Here is a 21,146-nt window from a genome sequence, read left to right on the forward strand (position 1 = left end):
TTCCCAGGTAACTGCTGCCATAGAGCGAGGAACTTTCCACTTTTAGGTGTGAGTTGTAACAGAGAGAGAGAGAGAGAGAGAGAGAGAGAGAGAGAGATGCAACAGGGAGGATGCGTCTGTATTGTGTGATGTGTGCTGTGTTGTGGTATGTTGTGATGTGTTGTGCTGTATGGTGTTGTGATGTGATGTGCTGTGTGCTGTGGTATGTTGTGATGTGGTGTGTGATGTGTTGTGCTATATGCTGTGCTGTGTGCTGGCTTTCTATAAGCTACCATCCCTAACTGCTGGAGGCAAGTGGCGACTGCATAAATTATGCATCAGAAAAAGAAATTTCAAAATCCGGCAGTAAATATCTCCAGCGTCGCAGAGGGGGGGGAGTGAACGAGAGAAAGCCAAAGAGGAAGAGAATGAAATAGAGAGAATAAACATACAGACAATCAGAACTGACAGCGGGGAATAAAAATGTGAAGACAGAAGTAAAAACGGAAATGAGTTTGAGAGAGAAGAGAAGAGAGAGAGAGGGGTCCTCCACCTTGTATTTTAGAGAAAGCAATTTGCAATGCAACAAAACTTTTCACGCACGGCTGACTGATGACCAAAGTTTGAACGCTCACAAAAATATATAAACACCGAGGCCACCATTTTCTGCCCTGAGTTGCCAGCTAGGTGTTACTTCGCTAATGGCCGCCTACACTGATCACTAACTTATTTGTCTCCGTTCTCAGGCTGAAGTTTTTTGGCTCTGGTATATTCCGGTCGTTATTATCTCGTATAAACACTGCATGATGTTACAGCAGGTGGGGATAGTTGGGTAATAACATATAGTCATTACTTAAGGCTCTAATTGAAATATGACATCTTCATCAGTTTGTACGATACTGTCCGGTGTATCTAAGAACCTCGGTGTGAAGACAGTTTCATCTGGGAACATAACTTTGGTTCTCATACACAATATTTGTGAATACCTGAAAACACCAACGATATAATTTACCTCCACAACTGAGGATATGACGACTCTTCTTAACTAGCTCTCATTAGTTGGGAGATAAAGATGGTGGCTACATGGCGTCGAGACTATACCTGAGAGACATAAAAACAAAGGGGCTAAAACAATACTATCCGGATAAAGAAGAAAAATTAAAAGAAAATTATTTATGAAGTAATATGTGATAAAACCAAACCTCGACTGTAACCTTAGTGAAATACTTAGGACTAACACTTGGTTCTTTCTTATCTGGGAAAGTGATTGGAAATGTAGAATAACTATAAAAAATAGCAGGATCCAATTCCCCTATAAGAAGGCCCACTGTCTGCCAGGTGAAGCTCAAAGGAACCTGTGTGTAGCTCTTGTCCGTCTTGTTACTCTACCTGCATATAAAGTCTAAAATCTAATCTGTAAATAATCAAAACAGCATAGAGAATATATCTTGGGGGTAACGATACGAGCTATGTTAAATAGGGCAGGTAGAGTGAAACAGCTGAGTCATAATATCGTCATAATTGTCAACAGTGTCAGTACGAAAAATGCTAAAATTTGATAACGTTTCGGAATCTGAACTAGCAAGGTAATAGAAGCAGTGAACACAATTGTATAATACCTTACCTAGTTTACCTGGCCAAGAATAAATCCCATATTCGTATTTATATCTAGAAATTATTGGAATAATTTAACCAATAACGCTATCAACAACAACAAAAAACGAATTAAATATTACGTATCTGACAAAGCTACCGTAAAACAGTGAGTTTCAATACCACTGACCAATAAATATTGTATTGTGTAAAAGATTCATCTGTCCTCAATTAGTCTGAGTGCTACGTATAGTATTTTACCTCATATGTAATCACTATTCATTTATATTTAACTTGTAGATTCACTATTATATCAGTAGAAATGAGTTAATGTTAGTTATCAGAGTATTTCCTTAAGTTTACATATTGTTTAACACAGTTTGTATACCTTCATGCACTGTCTGTGTACTGGACATGCTAAACCAGTATGCAATTGTTTGTGATTTTACTAAATATCTAACGATTTATCAATCTAATTGTCTATCCTGGCAATCATGAGGTAGATATATAATACTTAATACAAACATTGCTCGCTTTTCTAGTTCTAACTCATATGTACAAACAAACACACAAAAACTAATTAACACTTTTTATTTGTATTTTTACCATTAAAACAATTAAATAAGAACGATAGAAAGCAAAGCCTCGTTTAAATCAACATAATATCTGCTTGGCTATATGTGTGAGTGTATGTGTGCGTGTACCTTTGTGTGTGTGTGTGTGTGTGTGTGTGCGTGTGTGTGTATGTGTGTGTGTGTGTGTGTGTGTGTAAGCAGCACTTAGGGTAAACAGCGCAGTGGAAAAATTTTAATAGCAATTTGCAGGTGGCGGTAAAGACCAGGTAACTGCGAGGTGACGGTCAGGAGAGCCTTGCAATAACTTCCCGGTATATCATCTATTACTGTAAATCGCCCATTAGGAGAGTGCTGTGCAAGATTAAGGTATTAATGATGGTAGAGTAATTTTGGGGGTAATACTTTGCCAGGTGTTGCAGTGTGAATGTATGAGGAGGAGGGGAGACAGCGAGAGAAAGAGGTACTAATATAAAGGGAGAGAGACAAAAACAGTGGGAAAGAGAGACAGAAACAGACAGAAACAGACAGAAACAGACAGATAGACAGACGTAATAATACAGAGCTAGGTAGGAAAATAGATCTGAGTACAAGTTATATTGTTCTAAAACCTATTCTCGGGAAAAAACTGTAAAAAAAACTACAATCGACAGAGAAAAGTACATTTGTCTCTTTTATATTCGACTTAAGGAGTTATACATTACCACGATGAGATGGCGTTAATATACAGTATATCTCACTAACACGAAGATGATATATTTCACCCTATTATGATTTACTGTGGGATATATATTTCTTCCTCTCGTCATGATCGGCTATAGGGATATAAATCTTTATCATCCTCAGCTCGGGAAAGATATATTTCTCACCATTTTGCCCGTAATCAGGATGCGTCTGTTACCATTATGCTCTGACAGCTCAATAAACGAACATTTGTCACTGCTGGTCGCTATCAGGAAGATAAATTTCTTACTATCATACACGTTTATGGACATATATTTCTCTTCTACTCGACGCTGAGAGACATAGTTCCTCCTACTCGAATCTGAGAACTAAATTATCTCTCTTCTACTCGACGCTGAGAGACATAGTTCCTCCTACTCGAGTCTGAGAACTAGATTATCTCTCTTCTACTCGACGCTGAGAGACATAGTTCCTCCTACTCGAGTATGAGAACTATAATATCTCTTTCTTTGAGAGATATATGTTTATTATACTCGGCTGAGAGATAAAAATCCTATATCGTATTCGACTAGGAGATAACATATAAGGATAATATAATCGACTGAGACAGAGATTCCTCACTATCATCCTAAACTCAGGCCAACGTATCTCTCACTGCTATGCTCATCTGAAGACTCCAAGAAGAGCGTGAGAGAACTTGGTTGAGTAATACCAGCGAGAGAAGCAGTAAGTCACCTCCAACGACCCGAGTAACGACTGCCAGCTAATGGATCCTAACACACTCTCGTATCACCTCCACCACCACCACCACAACCACCTAAAAACCATCACCACCTACCACCATAGCCACTACCACCATCTACTACCGCTACTGCCACTGTTACTACCACCACCACCACCACCACCTACCACCATCGCCACTGCCACAACCACCACCACTACCACCAGGCGGAGAATGAGGGGCACACACAATTAGGAGATCAAGATATGAGATTATGAGGCCAGGATATGAGGCTATGAGGCCAGGTTATAAGGTCACGAAGAGAGGAAGTTAGATAATGAGGGACACACACACACCTATGAGGCCAAATTGTGAGGTTGTGGGGTCAAGAGGAAAGAATATGAAGTTACGAAGCCAGGCTGTGAAGTTAAGATGATATAATGTGAAGTTAGTAAGCCAGTCTGTGAAGTTATGGCAGGACACTGTTGGACACAAACTCTTGAGGGGGACATCGTGGTGAGGAGACTGAGGCTGTGTGTCCATTAATTGTCCTAATTACAATGAGGACACTTAATTATCAGAATTTAATCACAGTATAGGTAGTTCTCGACATGCTGTTTAAGGATCTGTTGTCGTAATGTTAAAAGTTTGATAATTAATTGTGCTAATCGTCCTTGGAATATGAAATTTTGAAGACTAATCTGACCCTAGTATGATATCACGTTATTTATCCCTGACACGCTGGGAACATCACGTCTCTCATCATAGAAATTCAGAAAAATGTAAAAGAATAAATATATCTCATGGACTAAAACCCTTTTGAACTGTTTGTGAACTATACACCAACTTGAGAGTGATTGGATATTTTTTTCTTCTATCAGCGGCAATTAGATACAGACAAACCCAAGATTCTTTCATCATCAGCTCTATCTCGGGGTCAGGGTGTGCAGGGTAGTGATTCATGATTGGTGTCAAGGGTTTTGTTTTCAGGTTGATAGATTTTAACTGGTTTATAATTCCTGTTGAGAGTGTTATTCCTTTCCGAGTGTTGCAATGAAAGCCTATCTCCGTGTTCCTATCTCCCTCCCTCCCTCCCTCCCTTCACCCTTCCCTCCCTCCGTCCCTTCATCCTTTTCTACCACCCTCCCTTCATAGTTTCCTCCCTCCCTCCCTCCTTCTTCCCCTCTCCCTCCTTCTACACCTCTCCTAAAGAATATTTATTGCAGTTCAGAGGTATACATACACAGCGTCACTTTACAGAAAAAACGAATAAAAATGGAATTAGTATTGACAACTCTCCCGCCATCTTAACCCCAACAGAACGGAGAGAGCTATTTACATAATGTGAGTCTACCACGCAGAACGATATGTTTGACACACACACACACACACACACACACACACACACACACACACACACACACACGAGTTATTTACTGAGACTGTTTTCATTATACTTATATCTCTTTATCTTGGTATACATGTTTACAAGGAGACCAGACTTGGAGGTTATGAGTTCAGACAAAGAGGTTATGAGGTCAGAATGTGAGGTTATGAGACCAGACTGCGAAGTTATGAGGCCAGACTGCGAAGTTATGAGACCAGACTGCGAGGTTATGAGACCAGACTGCGAAGTTATGAGGCCAGATTTGCGAGGTTATGAGGCCAAACTTTAAGGCAGGAGATAAAGTGCCAAGACTTATACAGACAAAACACATATACGAAGGAAAAGCGGCGAGAAGAAGCTCTGAGGTAAAGAAGTTAGATTGAGAAATTGTGAGTTGAAGAGTTTTTTATGGGGTTGAGAGGATAGAGTGTGAGATAAAGAGGTCAGGATATGAGAGTGTGAGGATAGTGTGTAAAAGGTACGAAGTTATATTGTGAGTTTAAGAGTTGTTTATGAGATTGTGAGGATAGTGTGAGATTAAGAAGTCAGGATATGAGGTTATGAGTCTATGATATGATATTATGAGTCTAGAAGGTATTTTGGTTATGAGGATAATGTGTCAGGTTAGAAATTTAGAATATGTGGTTCCGGGTCAATAAGATGGTGTTATGAGGTCAGTTTGTGAGGTCATCAGGACATATTAAGAGGTTATAAGATTTTGAGGACAGGATATAAGGTTACAAAATAAAATTGTGAGTTTGAGGTAACACTATGAGATGGAGGTTGAAATATGAGGTAACAAGACAAAATATATGAGATAATGTGGCCAGAATATAAAATAGAATGTGAGATCATGAGGATATAGTATGAGTTGTGAGGCATTGAGGTCTAAGAATCAAGGCATGATGCCCAAAATATGAGATTTTCCTGTACCTAAAATATCAGTATATCAGAGAATCAGTTTATAAAGCCAAACTAAAAACAATTCATCGACGATATGAGTAAAAAATATAGATAGAGTTCCGAGATAAGTACATTGGGTACACAAAAGATATACTATATGCTTGGAAGGACACTGAAGAATATTCGTCGAAATCGAAGTCTGTAGAAATCTCTGCATATCCCACACAGAAGCGGCTAAACCCTGAGAAATCTGAAATATCTGGTGAAGTAAGTTTTGGATTTTCAAGGATTCGAAACGTAAAAATTCTTCCCTTAACTCAGCTTGAAGTTTGAGAACCCCTCTCTAGAGTCACGGGATAATATCGATTCCATTTTACTCGATATCTTTTTGTGTCTTTGTTTATGGGAGTCAGTTAGATGCGTTCTCACTTTCCTAGTCAGGTCAGGTTAGTTGTTGTAGTCTAAAGTTATACATAGTTTATCTGTTACAATATGTGTTGAAGATCTGACACTTTTGGTTGACTTATCCAGTATAAGTACAAAAGATGGGTTATAATCTCATCATATAAACTATATTACCATCAGAAATATAGTGCTACACCATTTCACAAGGGAGTATATTTGGACCTATCACACACACACACACACACATTTATATTTTCGCTGCTCATACGATAAAGACATGTAAAGAGAACAGGTTGAGTGATCTTGGTTTAAGGTTTTAAGAATCTAACAAAATTGAGTTGAATAGTAACTTGGTTTATGCGTCGTGTCTTCCTCTGAGATCCTGCTCTTACCTCTTGTTACTCCAAAGTTGATTTGTTATTAGATCTTCTTGCAACTTGCTTCTCTCTCTCTCTCTCTCTCTCTCTCTCTCTCTCTCTCTCTCTCTCTCTCTCTCTCTCTCTCTCTCTCTCTCTTTGTCTGTTTACTATGCTTGTTTGTTTCTTTCGCCTGTTTGCCTATTTTGTCCGTCTGTTTGTTTGTCTGTATCTCTTCCTCCCTCCTTCCTTAACTCCCAATATCCCTCCCACCCTTTCTCCCTCCTTAACTCCCAATATGTTTCCCTCCGTCCCTCCCTTCCCCCAACCCCCCCTTCACCTGCACCATCATGACTGCCACGGACATGAATTACTTAGTTTATCACGTACATTTTTCTACCCCAACATAATGGTGTGTTAGTGGTGGCGATGGTGGGCTCGTAATAACATTCTTGATGTATAATTATGTCAAGACGGCAATATAACGGGATTAAGATTGAATGCATCGCTTCAGGGAGATGTTTATGCATAACTGAGGGCGTGGAGGTGGGTGTGTGGGTAGTTGTGTGGGTGTGTGGGTAGCTGTGTGGGTGTGTGGGTAGTTGTGTGGGTGTGTGGGTAGCTGTGTGGGTGTGTGGGTAGTTGTGTGGGTAGTTATGGAGGTGTGTGGGTAGTTGTGTGGGTAGTTGTGGAGGTGTGTGGGTATTGTGTGTGTGGGTAGTTGTGTGGTAGTTGTGTGTGGGTAGTTGTGTGGGTAGTTGTGGAGTGTGTGGGTAGGTTAGTTGTGGAGTTGTGGAGGTGTGTAGTTGTGTGGAGTGTGGGTAGTTGTGGAGTAGTTGTGGAGGTGTGTGGGTAGTTGTGGGTGTGTGGGTAGTTGTGTGGGTAGTTGTGGAGGTGTGTGGGTAGTTGTGTGGGTAGTTGTGGAGGTGTGGGTAGTTGTGTGGTAGTTGTGGAGGTGTGTGGGTAGGTGTGTGGGTAGTTGTGGAGGTGTGGGTAGTTGTGGAGGTGTGTGGGTGGTTGTGAGTTGTGGAGGTGTGGGTAGTTGTGTGGGTAGTTGTGGAGGTGTGTGGGTAGTTGTGGAAGTGTGTGTGTGTGTGTGTGTCTGCAGGTTGGTTGTGGGCCTGGAGGTATTTGTGGGTGTGTAGGTACTTGTGTGGGTGTGTGGGTAGTTGTGTGGGTAATTGTGGGCGTGTGTGTAGTTGGGGGTGTGTGTAGTTTTGGGTGTGTGCATTGTGTGGGTGTGCATAGTTGTGTGGGTGTATTGGTAGTTGTGGGCGTGGGTGGTTGGTGTGGTGGTGGTGTGGGTAGGTGTGGGTGTGTGGGGTAGTTGTGGGTGTGTGGGTGGTTGTGGGTGCGTGGGTAGTTGTGGGCGTGTGTGTAGTTTTGGGTGTATGGGTAGTTGTATGGGTAGTAGTGGGCGTGTGGGTAGTTGGGAGGTATGGTTAATTATGGTTGTGTGGGTAGATGTGGGTAGGTGTGAGAGTGTGGATGTAATTGTGGGTGTGTGGGTAGTTGTGGGCGTGTGGGTAGCTGTGGGTATGCGAGTAGTTGTGTGTATAAGTAGGTATATGCATGTGGGTAGTTTTGTGTGTGGGGGAGGGGGTCAGATGTACAGTATGTGTGTGTACAGAATCACAAGCGAGTTAAGGTGAATATTTAAGTGTGTGTAGTTTCAAATGTTCTCAAAACTCACACTTTCTCACACCCTTACACATTTTCACACACAAACACACATCAACCCCCACCCTACCCCCCACACACACACATACTTCACCCCACCCCCCACACACACACACACCCGCCCACCCATGGCTATTTTTACCAACATTATAATATTTAATAGCCAGTTGTAACGGGCGTGTTTTTTTTTTTCTCTATGCTATAAACGAGAACCAATTTCACCAAGTCGATTTACAACAGTCTGGAGTATATCTTTCAAGGCAATAAAAAGCTCCTTCCGTTTTTCAGACATAATTTTCCTACCAAGTTATTTTTCTAGTCTTTCACCATACTTCATAACAGAACATTTCAACTATTGGATTAAAATTATGATGTTTTATTTTAACTTTATGTAGTGGATAATAAAGCTGTATTTCTGGGCATTTTTTTTATAAGTTACAGAAGTATAATTTTGTGTTGTTAGTAGAAATTTAGAGAGAGAGAGAGAGAGAGAGAGAGAGAGAGAGAGAGAGAGTAACCAGCGACGCATGTAAAAACACATTAATAAACCTTGCGCTGTTCTGTCACTTAGCTGCCTCTCTGTTTAATGAGTGATGTAACACGCGTACAACGAGGCATAAGGCGGGTGAGGGGTGAGGTGAGGTGAGAGCTGGCAGGCAGGTGGTAAAGCTTCATTAACACCTCTTTGATCTGTGTGTGTATTTATGTATGTATGCGATTGTACATAACCCTGCACATATGGACGTAAAAAAAAAAATCTTGATTTATGCCTTACAGGAAATTCAGAATTGATGTATTTCCACATAGGAGACACATTTATTGCCCACTAAAAGATTGGTGTTAGTACTGCGTGTCCCCCCTTCACACACACACACACTGTCACTATGTTGAAATGCACTTTTCCCCATCTAGTTATTTTATATCTTATTTGTGTCACTTATGTTACTTGTATATTATTTGTAATTCGAAACCCATTCCCCGAATATGTAACTGTATATTTTCAGCCTTGTGGTTGCCAAGCTCTTTCAATAAACCGTTAATTATTATTATTATTATTATTACACGAGAACACAATATATTCTTCACCAAGTATTCCGATAAATCTCTTTAATGTGTATATAGAAGCACTTCCATCTGGGATCTTTACTGTGTACGTGTTTGGCGCAGGTAAACAAGCTTTGTCCTTTCATTAGACTTCAAGACATTAATGATGATTTACATTGTCGTTTACGAAGATATATTTCTAAAACTATGGATTTCAGATTTCTATACTGGGTAGTGGGTACTCTTGACGTTGAGAGAGAGAGAGAGAGAGAGAGAGAGAGAGAGAGAGAGAGAGAGAGTCAACTTCAGACTGTTGTTGTTTTTGAGGTGAGTCCACAACAATGTAATTTATGGGTTGTAGGCTGACGGCACATTAAGTCTGTGTGTGTTGTGGGGACGTGAGAAGCGTTAATGGTTCGCGTTTTGTCAGATTATGAGACAATATAACGTGAATTTTGCCAACCCATGACGTTAAACTTTGTGCTTGTTGAACTTACGACCTGCTAAAGTTTCAATGTTCTTCGCTTATATCACTTTCATATAGGAGGAATACTGTGAACTTATGGCCTACTAAATTTCGTCTGTTTTAATCTTATCACGGTCTACAATAAGCGTATTACGTGGTTTTAGACGACGATGTATTGATGAGATTACGGTATGCTCTCTCTCTCTCTCTCTCACACACATTCTCTCTCTCTCTCTCACACACATTCTCTCTTTCTCTACCTGTCTCCTTTCTAACCTATGAACTATATATCTTGGGTTCAGATCCTCAAAGTGCTCATACGTTAATATTTTACTCGAACTGGAATTAAGAGAGTTGTTTTACTTGCCACAGAACCCCAGTACAATACCAACACCATCTTTTACACTGCTACCTTTGTGTCGTCTCTTTAATGACCCAGTTAGATATATTCACACACCTGCATTTAGAATAATAATTAAGCCAGGTACTTCAGATAATGGGTTTTCTGATAACAAACTTACAATAAAATGGTACTAATGATTGAGATTACATTTTCTTGGTGGTCTTATGCATAAATGATCTGTTTTAAGGTTATAGCATTGTCTTCCCTTATATTTGCAAAACAGTACTAAGATATAAGAAGTTTATTTAGACAGAAAATACATGAAAATAAAACAAAATAAATTAATCATAATTAGAGAAATAAATAGCTAGAATTTGCCCTGCTCACGAATGATTAAAATCCTATGTTTTATTTGTGTTTCCCTAATTATATCTAATGAGATAATTAATCAATTAGTGAAAGTATCCCATAAACATTAATTATGAAATGTATTATGAGGCTCTTATATTAATGACCTTTAATATTAGAGCTATATATAGATTTGAGTTAAGTTTAGGGGAGGTAAAAAATTTGCCTCTGTTAAAAGTTAATGAAGGCATCGTACGCTAAGTTCATTCTGCCTCATGCTTACATAATGAAGTGAATATTTTCCTGTTTTACGCAATTTATATTTTTTTCTTCTTCTTCTTCCTCCTTCGTTCGTTATCCTTCTCTATTGTTTACATTTCCTTTACTCGAGTCCATCATTATCATTATTTTCTTTATTCATGTAACTTTTAATTTTACTTTTTATCCTTCCTCCCTCATCATCCACTTCTTCTTCTCTAGCATCTTCATCATCATCCTCCACTCCCCTTCCTCTTCCTCCTCCTCCCCATCATCATCATCATCCATTGTTTCTTCCTCCTCCTCTCCTCCCCCTCTTCATCATCATCATTATCTACTCCCTCCTCCTCCACTTCCTCCTCATCTTCCACTTCATTCTCCTCCCTTTTCTTGCTTCCTGCATTTTTTCTTCACTAATGACTCGCTTCTGAAATACAGGAGTAATACAGTTCATTTTCCCTCTTAGAATGAAACCTCCGCTACCCTCTTCTACTTCTGCTTCTTCTTCCCTCTCCCTTCCATCGTTTATCAAGGTTCCTTCTTCCTCTCTTCGTCTTCCCGTCTTCATCTTCTCCCACTTCGTTTTCGCCATTTGGCATAACTCCCTCCTGTTCTTTTCTTCCTCTTGCCCTTCTCCTCTTACTGTTCTTACTTTTCTTCTTCCCTTCTTCTTCTCTTCCCCCTCCTCTTTTCTTCCTCCTACTCTTCTCCCTCTCGTCCTCTTTTGTTCCTCCCTCTACTATTCTCTTCCTCCTCTTCCTCTTACTCCTTCTCCTCCTCCTCCTCGTCATCTTCCTCTTCCTCTCCTCCTCTTCCTCCCCGTTTATCATGGGTGTACCCAACGCATCATACAGACATTCGAGGATCAAAGTCATGTAGGACTGATTCTCCTAACGTCAGATACGGGTCCGATGATGTCAGGACGTCATGACAATTTCTACTGACGTTAGGGTGGATCTGCTGACGTCAGGGTGGTGTTGCTGACGAGCGAATAATTTGGGTCACTGTCAGGGCGTGTCTTCTTTTGTATTGGATTTTGTTTTGATGTCAGATTGATATTACTGACGTTAAGTGGGTCTGCTGACATTAGGTTGGGGTTGCTGACGACAGAGGAGCTTTTTTTAATGATGTCAGTATGCATCTGCTGACATTAATTGAGTTCCTAATGACATCAGAGTGATTTTGGTAACGTGGCAGAGGTTTCGGTGAACTCAGAATGGTTTTGGTGACGGCAGATTGATTTTGGTGACGTCACAGTAGTTCTAGTGAGAGCATAATGTTATTTTTTTGACGTCGCAGAGGGTCTGCTGACGACTTTGTGATTCTGCTGACATCATTGAGGTTCTGCAGACGTTTGAGTGGTACCATTTACCTTGGAGCGCCTTTACTGTCGGCAGAATGGTGCCATTAAAGACGAAGTGCCTTTTTATTTCTTATTTCATTGTGAGAGAGAAGGATGGAAAGAAAGAGAGAAAGACAGAGGAAGAATGAGAAAGAAAGAAAGAAAGAAAGACCGAGAAAGATAGAGAGAGAAAGAGAAAAATATATACTTATCGATTTGTAGATATATAGAGAAAACTATTAGAGAGAGAGAGAGAGAGAGGTATTATTCGCCAACCTATATTTTCATAAAGCATTTAAAAATAATGATAATAATAATAATAATTATAATAATAATAATAATAATAATAATAATAATAATAATAATAATAATAATAATAATAAAAATAAAAATAAAAATTAGTGAAGCATTTTTTGTCATTTTCTGTGAATGAAAAATATTTAAAAGTGTTGCATATTTATTTTTTATTTGTTTAATTATCTTTTTGCTTGATTGCGTATTTACGTCGATATTGCATTTTTTTCTCTCTGTCTTTTGATATATATTTTTTTTTATCCGAGGAAAAGTTTATTATAGGTAGGCCATATTTCTTTTCCTTGCACTTTCTTTTTTATAGCAGGTCAATTATCCAACTTTGATTAGGGACACGTTTAGTAAACTTTCATCAGGGGGGTAATTTTTCCCGCCACTGTTCCCAATAAAGTTTCGTTCAAGATTTTCTATTAAATTTTTATTTTGTTTTTAAATGTTTGACCTAATTTCATGCCGCCACTCAGAAACTGTCTTCCCTTTCGCCTATAAGTCAATTTTACGTTTTTCAAAATGATTACCTGTTGAAATATTAAATGAACAACTAAAAAATATTTTCTCCCCATCGGAAATGATAAACTAACTAAATTCACTCCAAAATGTATCTTTATGGTAGGGTTGTCAAAATCGTTCGTCCGTTGTGTCATATTGTTTCACACAAAATCATAAATATACTTTTTGGGAGCGAGTGTACATTTGTTGGTGTGGAAATAAATACGTGTGTTTATGTGTTCCGCAAAGTGCATAGGAAAACATAGTGTGTGTGTGTATGTGTGTGTGTGTGTGTGTGTGTGTGTGTGTGTGTGTAATCTCGTTTGCAAGTGACGCATGCACAGTTGTGTAAGGGATTAATTTGTGAACATAACCCCGAAATACAATAAATTTAAAACAAGTTTCTTAAACATATTTTCTGGTAATATATGAGATCGTGATGCTCAGTGTTGGTACAGTCATACAGTACTGTGTATAATTTTAATTGTTTATGGTAATGTGGATGCTTGCTTTAACCAGACAGTGGATTTGACCTGTGTTCATGATTCTGGCATTGTTTCAGGACTCAATATGTGATAGTGACTGTAGTAATGTAAAGTATATTTACAGTAAGGCTGCTGTAATTTCGCATTAGGACTTATATGGTTTAATATATTAAGTGCAGTAATGTGTATAATTACTTTAAATGGAATATTTTAATTATGACTCATACAGTCTTTATGTAGAGTTTTTTTTCCACTGTATTACTTTTGAATATAACTTGACTCGTCCGTGACTATGACTGTTGCTGGACCGAGTGTCAAACATTCTGGCTTGTGTAGAATGGTATCCTTTTTGACCCTGACATGCACGACTGTTATAGATCTAACACCAATTATTGGAAGTAAAAAAATAACGCGTGTATGAATTTTACTCTGTTACAGCCGCCTCAACTTCCCCCTCCCCTCCCCTCCCTCGGTCTCTCTCTAAATATATATAATATTGGTAGAAATTTATATCATAAATCCTATTCATGTTACAATAATAACTACAACGTAAACATCAGTACAGGTACAATGAGACTACAGTTCATCAACAAGAACAACTATATATCCCAGCCTGTAACTCTTTTGTATTAGTTTGCTGTATTTCACAACACAAAGGTCTCGCCTCAAACCTAAATACAATGTTGCAGTGCATCTAAAAGCTGCCAACTCACTCATTTGCATCTTGCAATGAGCTCAGCAGGAGTCTAGCCCTTCTCATACACCGACCACACAAAGGTAAATTAATATCCACACGAACAGTATTAATCACTAGTAGACAACCATCCTCTTAATGACAACAATTCCTTCATGACACCTGGCACCCTCCTCATAACACCTGGCACCCTCCTCATAACACCTTACACCCACCTCATAACACCTTACACCCACCTCATGACACCTGACACCCACCTCTTGATGACACCCACCTCATGACCACCTGACACCTACCCTTCATGACACCTGACACCCACCTCATGACACCTCATCCTCATAACACCTTACACCCACCTCATGACACCTGACACCCACCTCATGACACCCACCTCATGACCACCTGACACCTACTTTATGACACCACTGTTCTCAAGCACAATGACTCACGGGTTATATCAAACACAGTATATATCTGTTGGTTATATTTACTGTGTATCAATAGTATATCACAAGCTTAAATAGTACAGCCAGTGTTGAAAATTTACTGTGTATCAATAGTATATCACAAGCTTAAATAGTACAGCCAATATAACAAAAATACATGCTTGAAAATTGAGCTTATCGACTTATAATACTAACTGGGTGGTAATTCTATTGTGAGTCTTTGTGTCAAGCAGCAGCGTAGACAGGAACACAGACAACACGAGCAGTGACTATTTACACCACACAGCTTAATTGATCAAAGTCTTTATTACACAGATGTCCCACAGTTCATAATTATCATCCCTTCAGGAATAAATGTCCAGGTGTTGAAACTCATTTATATAACACGTTGGTTTTAAGACTTACCTCATATGATATCAAAACATATAAAACCAGATGTTGATGAGAAAATATTAAGTATTTTTCAATGTACTTTAGGGTAAATTTCCTCTTTGTAATTTATCATAATAGTAATAACATTAAGCCACAAAGGCACATTAACATGGGTTTACATATTACGGTCAACACAGTTTTTTTTTCACGTATGTCGGTTATATAACTCTCATAGACACACTGGCAGGAGCTAAAAACAGGTTAAGTCTCCGTAAAATCTATTGAGGTAATTTAAGTGTGAGTCAAGTGCTAAGTACTACTGTGCTTAAGTGTTAATATAGTTAAATACAACTGTGGATAAGTGTTACTGTGGATTTATAATATTAATATTGTTAAATACATTTTCTGTGAATTATTTTGTTATATTTTGTGGAACAACACCACAATCATCTCATAAACTATAAACTAAATGTATATAATTTTAGTTAGTGTAAGAGCATAATTGTGGAGGTAACGTGTGAATAGTCCGTCAAATTACATTAGTTTTTACAAGGAAGGATTACATTGCTTATAACATATTATCTAAAAGGTAAAGAAACTTATGTTGGAAATACTCGTACTAAAGGGCTTGTTATGGTAAATTGATTTTCACTTATCTGGTCGTGACTTACCTGTCATTTACACCCATTAAGTTGAAATTGAATTCCATGAAAAATTTAATGAATAGATGTTACTCAAAACAGTGTGATTGGTTTTGTTCAGAACTGGAAATTACACATTTAAACGATTCTTTCATAATGAATGGCCATTGAACTTGACTCTATCAGAGATTAAAAGAATTTAAATGAAAAAAAAGAAAAAGAAAATGCATCACAACACTGAACTACATGACCCGTGATACTGATTATTTAAAGTCTCTTGTTGACGACCAAATAGTTTTATAATAACAAAATACCTTGAAAAATCATTAAAAGACAATTATCCTCAGGTAGATTTTAGGTTTATAGGCACTAATCCTCTTACCACGGGATCATTTTTGGTTTTAAATTTTAAGACTCCATCTCAACACACACACACTACACCACGTTAGTTGATGAACACACTCAGATTAATGGGTTCTCCAGCTCGTAATTTCTAACTTAATGATTATCTGGGTCAGTCATGTGGTACAGTACAACATCCTAACCACTTAACAAACTCATGACTCAGGTGGGAACTCATGATTCAGGTGGGAATTCATGACTCATAACAGAACTTACTCCTAGCATGAGACGTGATATTAAGGCCGCACGAGCATCATATATTTTATAAAGTATGAAATAGAATTAAGATTTTTGAAACTATTATTTTATTAAAGAGCAAAAAAAAACCACATAATTAAATAGTATACAAAGCCGCAAACCTTTTAAAGACGATGAGGTGACGTGGTATTCCTGTTTATTTCTTTACCTTTTAATGTTAAATTTTATAACCAATGTCATCCTCCTTTGTTAATAATGATGGAATGTGATTGGTTACTTATATGACAGCTTTTTATTTTCCGTCACTTATTCGATGACTGTTCCTTGAGGGTAAAGACTTTAATTATATCTTTTATTTATGTTTTCGTCTGTCGATTTAATTTGAGACTCTTCAGAACGTCTCCAGCTCTCTATTGTGTCATTAACTTGGACGATTTACTGTTACAATGTCATAATTGGTCAGCGTTTTTGTAAATCTTTTAAGCCACTTAGACAAAACAACTATAATATATTCCTTTTATTATTTCTTGTATTCATTTGTATTATCATTAACTTAGGACTCACTGTGTTCTTTGATGGTAAATAATTAAAATGCAATTGGAATTATTCACTATAAGTTTTGTAATATTCAAACATATATGAAAACTCATTACGTTTATTTTTCTTGCAATTGAAGATATCTGATGGTGGAGAATGATATGAAAAACGTAAAGGAAACAAGACTTAAGAACCTTTCGTTGTATAGCTTTATGTTGTCGCCGTGGTCTGGACAGCACAACAGCACAGGATGACGGATAACTCGCTATTTGCCGAGTTGATTGAGTAAATGATATAAAGTAACTCGGCAATAGTGTCACTCGGCTTGGGGATCGAACCAGGGGTGAGGTATAGGCAAAAAAAATGTAAATGAACAGATATACAAGAAATGCCTTTGTGATGTACGATTTATGTACATGTATTTATTTTTAGTTAAGTTAGTATTCAAAAAACACTCGTTATCCATTTACAACTTGTGTGGTGTGTAGCGATGCGAGGTGACTAACCCTTTCCCCCCACCACACACACACACACACACACACACACACACACACACAGACACGCAAACCTGAAACCTTTTTAAGAATATGTTAAATAAACCTCATCTACATTGTACCTGGCTCACGGGCTCTACGCTGCCATCCATTATTAACATGTTTACTACACAAGAAAATCCCGTAAGTGTGATGAGCTCAGGACACGAAATAGGGACCTGATGGAGCAAAAAGAATGTACACTATGTCATGTGGTCGTGGCATCATAAGAACACCAAGTGGAGTAAATTTAATACATTCTAAATAAATAAATAAATATATGAAACTCGATCAAATTCAACACTAAAACAAAAATAGAAAATCAATAGCAATGATAAAAGTTACCAATTCAGATATACGGGAAAATAATAGTGTTTTTTGTTATGTAGTAAGAGCAATATAATACTTCAACTCTTAAGAGATTAATGGGTTTGTATTAGTGATTCGTATTTGTCCCCCAAAAAACAAATTCATGTATTTGTTTTAATTTTTTATGGCAGCCATTTTGAATTCTAATTTTCCAGTTGGGTTGGGAATATAGCAATCTTTGTGTGTGTGTGTGTGTGTGTGTGTGTGTCTGTTTATGTATTCCCGTGAATGTGTGTCTGTCCGCTTGTGGTGAAAACATTTTACAAGCAAATTTGTCATCGTCAGTTGTCAGAAAATATCACAAAATTGGTCCAAACAAACGTTACATTATACAACTACACTTCAGCGGCGCCAAACACCTTCTCATGGTCGACTTGTAAACCGTAACTTATAGTCATATTGTGGGAAGAGAAATCCCATAATGACTTTCTTATGGGCTTGATAAATAAATCAACAGATCATTATTATTATTAAGCTTGAGGTAATTATGTAGTTACGGATCATGTGAAGCTTATCCTTCATTTGGGGTTAATCTGATCAGTGATTGGGATTAAATTCAGCTTAGGATTGGAGGAGGTGTTTTAGGCTTTGTGACTATTAGGTGTGAGGAATATTTGTTTGTTCAGCAGTGATAACGGAGCTTAATTCAACCTATCTTAATTTAATCTAACTCAACTTAACCTAATTCAACTCAACCTAACTTAATTCAACTCAACCTAACTTAATTCAACTCAACCTAACTTAATCTAGCTCACCCCAACTCAACCTAACTTAACCCAACTTAAACATAACTTAATCCAACTCAGCCTAACTTTATCCAACTCAACCTAACTTAATCTAACTCATCCTAACTTAATCCAACTCAAACTAACTTAATCTAGTCTAACATAACATAACCAAACTAAATTTAATCCATCCTAACCTAAGCTAACTTAACCAAACCAAACCTAACCTAACCTAACCTAACCTAACATAACCCCACGTAACAGGACTATTGAGAACTAGCGAAGCCCCTTGAGCTGAAAGTAAGATTCTGTCCATTTTGAAAGTAGGATTTTAACCAAGAAGATATTTGCCGGAGGGATTATATTTCATAGGATATAGTCTAATGGGAAATTGTCCGATGAGATTTTGTCCACTGGGGATAAAATTCAGTGAGATTTTCGTCCTGTGAGAATGTGTACGTAGCTGACATGAGCATATATGTTGTTATACTGAGTTTTTACAGATGTTTGACCAGCGGCTCCTTCCTCACGTCCACACTTGTATAGATTACCGTAAGTTTAATGATCTGTCTTAACTTTACGGTAATAACGGTTGATAGGCTCCAAAGTGACCATTAGGACGGCGGCTACTGAGGTTGGGATTCAGTACAATTGAATTCCATTGAAGTTGGAACCCATTATAATTGGGATTTATTAGAATTGTGCCTCAATCCTACTAGGACCCATTTCGGATTAAGATTCAGTAGAATTAGGACACATTGAGATTGGAAAACATTATATTTAGGACCCATTAGGATTGAGATCCATTAGCATTGAGACCCAGTGGAATTGGAACCCATTGTAATTGGGACCCATTGAGATTGGATTGCATTAGGACTGGGTGCATATTGGACCGATTAAAAATAATGCTGCTAGAGCTTTCGTAAACTTTAAAACGATATTTTAAATGCGCATTGTCTGGGTTCATCAATATCGCTGACGTATCGCCCGTCACCCTGGACCGCGATGTGAGGTCGGGTCTGGTAAAGGTTAAGTCCTGTGATACAGCGATCGTTGAGCCACACGTTAGTAGTATCAGGTTTCATCTGCGTGTTACCTAACTGTATGATGACAAGGTGGGGCTCTTACCTGAGTACCTGAGCTTGCGCGAGAAAATAAAACACAGAGAACGGATAATCTTCAATCTAACCCCTATTCAACGTCAGCCAATCTATAAGAGAAGACTGGCCAAGCAATGGGTAGTCTAAGAGATAAGTACTTAATTTACAATCCGTGTGAAATAAAACGAGATAGAATACTCGTGAGGTTGTCTATGACCCTCGCGTCGTAGGATAAAAAAAATCTATATTCCCACTCCAGGTCGAACAGTTTCACAGCTGGTAAAATGAGCTCACTTAAAACTTTGTCCATAAAGATAGTATTTGAGGACGAAGGAACATGCATTCAGGAGACAGGCGAGGGTGAGGTCGCTGCTGCATCACGATTTAGGGAATGGAGAAGAAAGTGGGAAGTGAAGAATGTAAATGCAAGTAGGAGATAGAAGTAGAGAAAGACGAAGAATACAATAGAGATATGTGATTCAGGGAGATATGAAAGATAACGGATCAACAAGAGAGAAGTGAGATGACCGGGGCAGCTGACCTCACCGTAAATACTGATTACAATAAGATACTGAGGAAGAAGAAAAAGATCCCCCCTGTATGGTCATTGTTTATATAAAATACCCAAACCCAAAACTCTGAGCCGCTAACTCGTGTCTGTAAAGGTCACTAGAGTAAACAAGAGTTAACAAATATTGGATTGTTGCGAAAACTGTTTCCAAGCGAGCAGGTGGTGGGTACAGACCATGCAAAAACTTCTTGTGAGTGATTCTGTCTGCTGCTTCACGTAGTTTAATAAAGTGATTAATGCATATAGATTTTCCATTCATTATAAGTCATAGGCAGATGTTGTGTATGTTATCCTGAGCTGATTTTATTTCCTTTGTATCTTTTAATTGAAGTGTGTGTGTTTTTATGTTCGCTGTTAAGTAAATGTGGAATCCTGGAGTGTACATTTTTTAATGACATTATTACGTACCAAACTATCTCCTGCAGAATAGACATTTGTTTTGATAAATGATCCAAGACGTTGTTAAAACTCTTCATCGCGTACACATATTTCTTCAGTGGTAAAGTTAGTTCCCATCAGTCACCCCGCGAGTATCAATCACCATCCAAGTTATTTTCATCAACCAATGGAGGGAAAAAAATATTCACTCTCGGCCACTTGATGTTACTTATCAATAACTCCTGTCAATAACAATCCATATCAACTTTTAAAGGACAAATATCTATAATCACGTAGAAATTTTCACCTCAAACAAGAGAGAAGTCAGTTCAGGTTCTCTTGCAAAACACCATTAAAATCTTGCTGACGTAAGAGAGTGCACAATTAAGGCGATAAACATTAGTGGAACAGAGTAATCGACAGACTCGGTGTGAGGGAGAGAGAGCGCGTAGTGGTCCTCTCTCTACAAGAGTCGGTACAGCACTGACGACCTCACCACTGCACCAGCCACACTGCCCCCTCAATACCATTTTCTGAGACCTGGATTGTGGAAACACCATCCTCCTTTGGCGTGAGATTACGACATAGCATCCATTGTCTAATTATACAAATGACATCATCTTTCAGAGCTGTGAGGTTAGATCACAGTCTCTCTCTGTTGTTTGTGTTGTGGGACTTCTTCCTATTGTGGTGTGAGGTTACGACACGCCATCCTTTGTTTAATTACCTCATTGATATAATCTTTCTGGGACTGTGAACTTAAAACACCTTTCCTACGTGACCTTAGACTGTGGGACATTATTCTTTGGTGTG

The 21,146-nt window shown here is 38.3% G+C and overlaps 1 protein-coding gene across 1 annotated transcript in view; it reads right to left on the minus strand.

Moving 5' to 3' along the window:
* The window catches only part of LOC121856690 (zwei Ig domain protein zig-8-like), a 78,926-nt gene extending 58,100 nt beyond the window's left edge, over positions 1-20,826 (minus strand). The window contains exon 1 of the mRNA XM_042352381.1: positions 20,364-20,826. The gene's annotated coding sequence lies outside the window, so the exon portion shown is untranslated. The remainder of the gene's footprint in view (positions 1-20,363) is intronic.
* Between the last annotated feature and the right edge of the window lie 320 nt (positions 20,827-21,146).

Source organism: Homarus americanus, unplaced genomic scaffold, assembly GCF_018991925.1.
Source record: "Homarus americanus isolate GMGI-L3 unplaced genomic scaffold, GMGI_Hamer_2.0 scaffold32531, whole genome shotgun sequence".
NCBI classification, from domain to species: Eukaryota; Metazoa; Arthropoda; class Malacostraca; order Decapoda; family Nephropidae; genus Homarus; species Homarus americanus.